The following is a 9,274-nucleotide window of genomic DNA, read 5'->3' as shown; positions in this document are numbered from 1 at the left end:
TATTGTATTCCAGGATAAGATCCTTCAATAAGCAATAGTCTGTGTGCGAATTTTAGAATTTTCATTTGCGTTCAGCGTTCAGCCACTCCGTTTCGATCTGTCTGATATTATCAATGCTCATTTTCTAAATACAGCAGCACATCCTCTATGCAAGCTTACAGCCTCTCCATCCCCCAGCAGTTGTTCTTTATGGCTTTGGCCATTTTGGTCTTCTTCTGTGGTATCTCTTTCATAACCAGCTTTGCATATTACATAGTCTTTCTCCCCATTTCCTGGATTGGCTGATGTTGATTGAGAGCGCCCCAGCAAAGGGGTGTCGCAGAGGCTCCCGTACTTTAACAAGGCAAAGCCTTGCCATCGTCTGACATTTGGAAATCCTATTCCTGACTCGGCAGCGTCAGCAGTCACCTTTACCAGAGATTTCTGCTGAAGCTCTGCTGGCTGAAGCAGGGAATTAAAAAAGGCCTCCCATGGGGGGTGGGTGGATGAGGGGAGGGGGTCGCTGGCGCTGACTTAGTCTAAAGAAATGACTGTGCCCGGCCACACTACGGAGTGGTGCCAATATTGGGAAATGGAGTGTCCTCAGTCTGCCCATCTACGGACTGGTTGGGTGCTGCTCAAAGTCTCTGAAAATTCACTGTTGACCATGGTGAGATTATTTAAAAGTAGTATATTGCTCTGCAGCATCCCCACCCCCCTGCCCCCTTCCCTCCCCTTTTTTGCTTATGTCTCCCTCAGCCTGGGAGGGGCTCGCTGTCATTACAAACTTAATAAGAGCGCAAGTGAGATTGATGAGGTAAGCGGCGGCATCAACTGCTCTTTTAATTAACTGGGATACGGCAGTTACGTTCAGACAAAGCAAGTGGGTGCCCAGATTTGGTGCGGCATCTCTTTTCTTCTGCTTTGTTTTGTTGCCTCTCTAATGAACAGCCTTCTGGGACCCAATTATGTCCAAGGCTGCATTAGAGGCACAGCAGGCCTGGTAGAAACTTAACTTCAGTTTCCCCCCCCATCCCCCAAATCCCTGCTGGGTATGGCCTTCATTTAATTGAATTTAGAGAGGAATGTAACCAAACCCACCCCCCCTCCACGCAACCACTTGGCATTCTACCCACAAGTCTTTTCCCCACTTCTGGATTTCATTGGAAATATAATGCAGAAAATGAATACTCTGTTAACTGTCCTTCACTGGTGTACAACTGAACAGGCTGTTATATGTGCTCAGATGCCAGTCAGTGGCAGGAAAAGCAAGTTTGAATTGCATTTGACCCTCACTCACTTATCACAGAATAACTTTCGGTCTTGTGCTGCAAGGATGCCTCACATTGACCTTCCAGTGCATTTGTGTGTGCTATGGCTTTTTATGGGGCCGAGTCTTTGTACTTCAGCAAACTATACCTTTCATTTTACAGTCAATGACACTGAAGAGTTGAGGAATTGGGAAACCTCAGGTGGTCCCTGTGGCAAACCCTGAATCAGGACAGTAAAAGCTGTTTAAAGTTGTGATGATTTGTAACAGCTTCGGGGTCAAAGCACAATAAATCACAAAGGAGAATAGTCTTAAATTCTATATTCTTAAATATTAAAATAATGTTCTTAAAATATTCTTAAATATTTTAAAAAAATAAATAGCATATAGAAATGTATTTATTTATTTAGTGTATTGGGACACTTAAGTATAGGGGAGGGTGATTACAAGTCACTTCTATAATGCCATTTTTGTCATTTTGCATCAGTTGTGTAGCATTTTGGTGCGATTCAGATTCTTCAGTGCTATTCAGGTTTGTCTACCCCTTGTGAAGTGAAATCATAGCTAATCATACTTCATAATTCTGCCTGGAGTGCAAATGTGCTGAACCAAATATTAGATTTATTTACCTGGGGAAAAAGTAACATTACAGATGCAGCTTGACCACAAGTACAATGACTTACCTCTGACAATTGAATTGGAGCATAATTTTAGATGAACAGCATAGCAAGTGCTTTCACGAATGCAGAATGAATATAGAAGTGAGTTAAACTGTTTCTTCCTTTGTCTGTCAGCTGCTCATGGCCCAGTGGCTATGAATGTGTTGCATGCTACCTGTTGTATAACTGGAAGACGAATTGTTCAACAAATCAATAAACACAGAAATGCCAAAGGCTTATCTAGTGTACTGAATAATCACACACTGTGGGCAAATTATTATTCGAGAAGATATCAATCGTGACCCATTATTTCATCAACCCCTGGCATGCTTGTGTAAGACAATATGTCAATTTTCCTGCCTTACAGGTATTGATTGTGTATCAGAAAAATAGTGCTATATTCTCAATAATCAGTGCCCCTGATTTAACATGCGGTCTGGTTACTTGAAATGTGTTTTTCGGTGTCTTGAATGTCTGTTGTGATTATTATAAACACACACATGGTACATTTTGTTGTACATTTAGCTAAATATTTTTAAAACAACAAACATTTCAAATATTCTCAGCTTTTATTTAAGGGTATTTGTGTCCACTTTGGTTTCACTATGTAGACATGTAGCTCTTTTCATGCATAGCCCCCCCCCCCCCCCCCATTTCAGGGCACTATGATGTTTGGGACATACTAATGTCATGTAAATGAAAGTAATGTGTTCAGTACTGTGTTGCTTGTCCTTTGCATGCTATGGCTGCTTGAAGCCTGTGACCCATAGGCATCACCTGGTGCTGTGTTGCTTCTCTGGCGATGCTCTGCCAGGCCTGTGCTGCAGCCATCTTCAGCTCCTGCTGGTTTTTGGTGGCTAGTTTCCTTGGGTTTTCTCTTATGCATATGAAATGAATGTTCATTTTGAATCAGATCAGGTGAATGACTTGGCCAGTCAATAATAATTTTCTCCTACCACCATGTTTCCCAGTGGCAAACTGGCGCTTTGCTACTTGCTGCGTAGCCTCTATAGTTCTCTTCACAAAGTGTTCCGCAGACTGCGGTCACTGATACATGAACACCTGCCTCCTGAAGAGTGGTTCTGATCTGTTGTTCAGATGTTAAGGGTTTTCTTCTTCATTTTGATAAGAATTATTTGGTCATCCAACTGTAGAGGTCTTTTACTAAATGTATGAAACACCGGTTTAAAAAAAATAATAATTTGGCTTCATGTGTCACATATTTGCATTTTTATAAATGTTTTGCTCATGGAAGCAATTAAATTAATGGTAAATATATGAAACATTGTTAAATACATTTTTTTTATCAACCTTTATTCATCCTGGGTAGGTTGACCGAGCATGCATGCTCTTTTTCAGCAATGCCCTGTGAAATCCCCCAAGTGGCCAAACCTGCATGTCTTCGGCTAAATGTTTGGTAATATTTAGCTAAATAGATGGAATGATTTAGTTAATGTTTTGTTAATTTAGCTGAATGTATAGTTAATAAATGAAACATTCGTATCGCATGTTTTTTGTACATGTGAGGAAAAATGGATAATCTGGGGTAAAATGTTTACTGGATGTTAATCATGTTTAACAAAATATGGAACTATGGAATTACTGTGATTGCAGCTCTGATCAGAAATATATGTGAACTGGTCTCATGTCCAAAAAGCAAAAAACTCATTTTTGTGTGTACTTCACCCCATGTATGCAGACACAGACATAGCTGGGGGGTACTGACACAGTGGGTTGTGTTAGTGGAGTGTCAGTTACGCTGGAATTACCCTTAAATGCAGTACTTGGGGAAATCCAGGGCATTAATAACAATTATTGGCGTTCTTTAGTTTCCTCAGACACCTTAAGTGTTGGGTATTGACTGCAGTGCTGAAGAGAATGTTGCCTATTGATTTCGCCCAGGCATAAAGGGATGGCCTCCTCTTCATGTAAGATCTGGATTAATCCTTGCAGGCAGCCAGCACGTGAACAATTGTGCTTGATACCACTGACTAGAACCGTTTCAAAAGTGCCCCCTCCCCAGGGGCCATTCCAGGCTCTTCAGTTCACTCCTGTTCCCTCCAAACCACTCATGTATGGGGGTGTCAGACGATGGTAATTGTTACTATAATACAACAAGAAACAGTGGGATTTTCTCCCTCACATATACAAAAAATGAGTACTGCTCACTTAATTGTATAACTTCAACAGTCAGAACTTAAATTAAAATCAAGTAATTTGAGCAAATGGATATGTGAGTGGAGGGAACTTCACTGATGTGAGCTGTCCTCACAATTGCAATAGTTTTTTTGTATAATGTACTAAAATCAGTTTAGTGAGGGTTAGGGGGTGTAGCATGAAAATTTGGACCCTTTGCATATGCAGACTGTGAGTCACCTTAAAACTTTTTAGTCCACGCTTTTTGAGCTCCCCACCCCTGACTGGAGCCCTGTGTAGTCAGTCCCGCTCTTCCTCCCACTGTGACACCCCAGGTGAGGATGTTATGAGGCAGTTATGTTTTACAGTGCAGATGGTGCGCTGTTCATTTGCATGGCTTCTCAAATGCCTTTCCTGCTTAACCTTGTTCAAAGGTGGACAGAAAATCCATAACTCTTTGGGCAGACAAATATATATATATATATATATATATATATATATATATATATATATATATATATAAAGAAACACGTAGGTCAGTAAAGCTTGTATGTATACACCTTTATAGATTTTATGTGGCACAACAGCCAATAAACACAGTCTTTATGTATGTGGACTACGTACAATGTTGAAACAATCTTATTTTACTTTCCTCTTCGGAATAAGTAAATCGGGTCCGTTCCATGTTTTGCACAATATACCAATAAGGTGTACTACTGAAACTATGGAGTCAATAAATGTAAAAATGGCTGAATATATAATAATGTGGCTACACAGATCATGCTTTTGAAAAAGATTCGCCTTGTGTGATATCTGTCAGAAAGTGCAGATGCTGGAGGTATTCTGAACTGTGTATTGATTGTTGTACTCCCAGTACATTTATTTTTAAATGTCTCAGTGACAGATTTTGGCCAGATGTTGAAACCAGACTAGGCACTTGTTAGGTGACGAGGGGCCAATGCAATTTGTGGCATCATTATGGAGTCTCTTGCACTGTCATGATGAATTTCAAAGACTCTAAATGGAAGTGGAGTGTCACCTTCTTGAGATTGTATTGGAGGACATTAGACTTGCTCTTTGTTTTTCTTGTTCTTGCTTTTTTGCAGTGAGATATATTTTGCATAATTAAAGGCCAGGTGCTGGCCTGACATTCCCCCTGAATGGGGGTCCAATGTCTGACATGGCACCTTCTCAGCTATGGTCTCTTCTGTATCTGTTCACCACTCTGCTTTCTATCAATCTAAATAAATAAAAAAATTTAAGGAGGTTGGACCTGTTTCTTTTTACTAAAATGAATAAAGAAATAGATGTCTTCAAACAGATTTCATTCATTTGTTGCAGTGTTTGTTGAATAAACATGATTTTCCATACATCTAAATGATGAAATAACATATTTAGAATTAAGACGTGAGACTATAATGTTTTGTTGATTTTTCCTCTGAAAACGATCATAAAAGTCATTTTCATTCATTCATTTCATATCAAGCTTAATGTTTTGTTTAATTTTTTTTCTGTTTTTCTCTCTAACTTGTGTGATTCATGAAATGTTGTTTTGTGGTGATGGGTTTTTGGTTGTTATTTGGTTTTGTGAAATTTTGTTTTTCTGTGCTGTCATTGTGTTTTGCTAAATTATATTGCAGTTTCACATTTGTTATTTTGTTTGGCAAAATGTTACGTTTTTCAGTTGTTGTGTGAGTTGTGTGTTTTATGAATTGTTTTTTCCATTTGTCTATGGCCATATTCAAAATGCTGCTGCCCAACTTGTCTTCATCCTTCCTAAGTTCTCTCACATCACTCCTCTGCCGAGGTCACTCCACTGGCTACCAGTTGCTGCCAGGATCATGTTCAAAGTCCTGACCCTCGCCTACACTGCAGCCAGCAGGACAGCCCTCACCTACATACAGGACATGATTCAATCCTCCATGCCAGCTTGACCACTGTGCTCTGCTGCAGCAGGGCGACTTGCAACCCCTGCCATCCGGGTGAACAGTTTTCACTCGTCCCTACCACAGAGCTTCTCCACCCTATCTCCGCAGTGGTGGAACAAAGTCCCCATTCCTCTACGAACCACTCAGTCATTGCACATCTTCTGCCATGGTCTGAAGATGCATCTCATCAGACTATACCCGGACTAAGCACTCCCTATCTAGGATCAGTTTTATCTCATATGTCCTATTTTGTTCCCGTAGCACTTTCATGTTAGGCATGTACCTCCTGTACCACTTTCAAATTACATGTACCTCCATCCAGCATTTATATTGCACTTGTATAGTTATCTTGATGTTGTAGCTTGTTGTCATGCCCCTGAGTTTGACTTAACATTACTCTCTGACCTAGCCAATGCTTCCTGTGAAAACTGGACTTACTGTGTTCATGGTGATGAATAACTGTAACATAATGACAATGAGTATTGTACCTTATCAGTCCTGTGTTTTGCAGTTGTTCCAGTGACCTCTAGTAAACACTTACTGTACATCACTTTAGATAAAAGCTTCTGCCAAATAAATGTAATGTCTGAAATATTTTCCAAGGATACTTTAAAAACACATTATGACTTAAATATTTAAATGGGATATATATATATATTCAAATGATTTTGCATATTTTCATCTTCTGGCTTATGTATTTTCCAAATTTCAAAAGAAATAATTCTTATAAATGTCCTTTGAGTTTTAAACATTAAATTAATGATGTGTTTGAATAAATTTGTTTTCTCTTCATTCTGAATTAAAAAATGTAATATGTAAAATGTATGCATTATTTAACTGTTTCTGTTGTTGTGGAAAATGTTCAATAATAGGCGTATGTATTTTTCCTAATACATGTCTTCAAAACTATTCGTATTTCAGGATTGGTTTGAATAAAAGTGTTTCCCATGCCATTTAAAAGATATTGAAATTTTTTGCATTATTTTCCATTCTTGGACATAAGTGTATAGGCTTATGTTTTTTCCCAATTTTCCACATAAAAAACGTTTTTCTTCATAAATGTCTCAAAACTAATTTCTGATCACTCATTTCACCACTGTAGTAGAATAAAACTGTTTCCCATGCCATCTAGAAGAAGAATTTGCATATTTAGAATTTTTGCATCATTTTCCATTCTTGGACATAAGTGTATAGGCTTATGTTTTTCCCAATTTTCCACATAAAAAACGTTTTTCCTCATGAATGTTTTAAAACTAATTTCTGATCACTCATTTCACCACCGTAGTAGAATAAAACTGTTTCCCATGCCATCTAGAAGAGGAATTTGCATATTTAGAATTTCTGCATTATTTTCCATTCTTGAACATAAGTGTATAGGCTTATGTTTTTTCCCAATTTTCCAAATGAATAGGTTTTTCTTCATAAATGTCTCGAAGATAATTCCTGCTCACTCATTTCACCACCGTAGTAGAATAAAACTGTTTCCCATGCCATCTAGAAGAAGAATTTGCATATTTAGAATTTTTGCATCATTTTCCATTTTTGGACATAAGTGTATAGGCTTATGTTTTTTCCCAATTTTCCACATGAAAAAACGTTTTTCCTCATAAATGTCTTAATACTAATATCTGATCACTCATTTCACCACTGTAGTAGAATACAACTGTTTCTCATGCCATCTAGAAGAGGAATTTGCATATTTAGAATTTTTGCATTATTTTCCATTCTTGGACATAAGTGTATAGGCTTATGTTTTTTCCCAATTTTCCACATAAAAAACGTTTTTTCTCATAAATGTCTTAAAACTAATATCTGATCACTAATTTCACCACAGTAGTAGAATAAAACTGTTTCCCATGCCATCTAGAAGAGGAATTTGCATATTTAGAATTTTTGCATTATTTTCCATTCTTGAACATAAGTGTATAGGCTTATGTTTTTTCCCAATTTTCCAAATGAATAGATTTTTCTTCATAAATGTCTCGAAGATAATTCCTCCTCACTCATTACACCACCGTAGTAGAATAAAACTGTTTCCCATGCCATCTAGAAGAGGAATTTGCATATTTAGAATTTTTGCATCATTTTCCATTTTTGGACATAAGTGTATAGGCTTATGTTTTTTCCCAAATTTCCAAATGAATAGGTTTTTCTTCATAAATGTCTTGAAACTAATTTCTGATCACTCATTTCACCACTGTAGTAGAATAAAACTGTTTCCCATGCCATCTAGAAGAAGAATTTGCATATTTAGAATTTTTGCATCATTTTCCATTTTTGGACATAAGTGTATAGGCTTATGTTTTTTCCCAATTTTCCACATGAAAAAACGTTTTTCCTCATAAATGTCTTAATACTAATATCTGATCACTCATTTCACCACTGTAGTAGAATACAACTGTTTCCCATGCCATCTAGAAGAAGAATTTGCATATTTAGAATTTTTGCATCATTTTCCATTCTTGGACATAAGTGTATAGGCTTATGTTTTTTCCCAATTTTCCACATAAAAAACGTTTTTCCTCATGAATGTCTTAAAACTAATTTCTGATCACTCATTTCACCACCGTAGTAGAATAAAACTGTTTCCCATGCCATCTAGAAGAGGAATTTGCATATTTAGAATTTTTGCATTATTTTCCATTCTTGGACATAAGTGTATAGGCTTATGTTTTTTCCCAATTTTCCAAATGAATAGGTTTTTCCTCATGAATGTCTTAAAACTAATTTCTGATCACTCATTTCACCACCGTAGTAGAATAAAACTGTTTCCCATGCCATCTAGAAGAAGAATTTGCATATTTAGAATTTTTGCATCATTTTCCATTTTTGGACATAAGTGTATAGGCTTATGTTTTTTCCCAATTTTCCACATAAAAAACGTTTTTCCTCATGAATGTCTTAAAACTAATTTCTGATCACTCATTTCACCACTGTAGTAGAATAAAACTGTTTCCCATGCCATCTAGAAGAAGAATTTGCATATTTAGAATTTTTGCATCATTTTCCATTTTTGGACATAAGTGTATAGGCTTATGTTTTTTTCCCAATTTTCCACATAAAAAACGTTTTTCCTCATGAATGTCTTAAAACTAATTTCTGATCACTCATTTCACCACCGTAGTAGAATAAAACTGTTTCCCATGCCATCTAGAAGAAGAATTTGCATATTTAGAATTTTTGCATCATTTTCCATTTTTGGACATAAGTGTATAGGCTTATGTTTTTTCCCAATTTTCCACATAAAAAACGTTTTTCCTCATGAATGTCTTAAAACTAATTTCTGATCACTCATTTCACCA

The sequence above is a fragment of the Anguilla anguilla genome, chromosome 16, assembly GCF_013347855.1.
Source record: "Anguilla anguilla isolate fAngAng1 chromosome 16, fAngAng1.pri, whole genome shotgun sequence".
NCBI lineage: Eukaryota > Metazoa > Chordata > Actinopteri > Anguilliformes > Anguillidae > Anguilla > Anguilla anguilla.
This window is presented reverse-complemented; position numbering follows the sequence as displayed.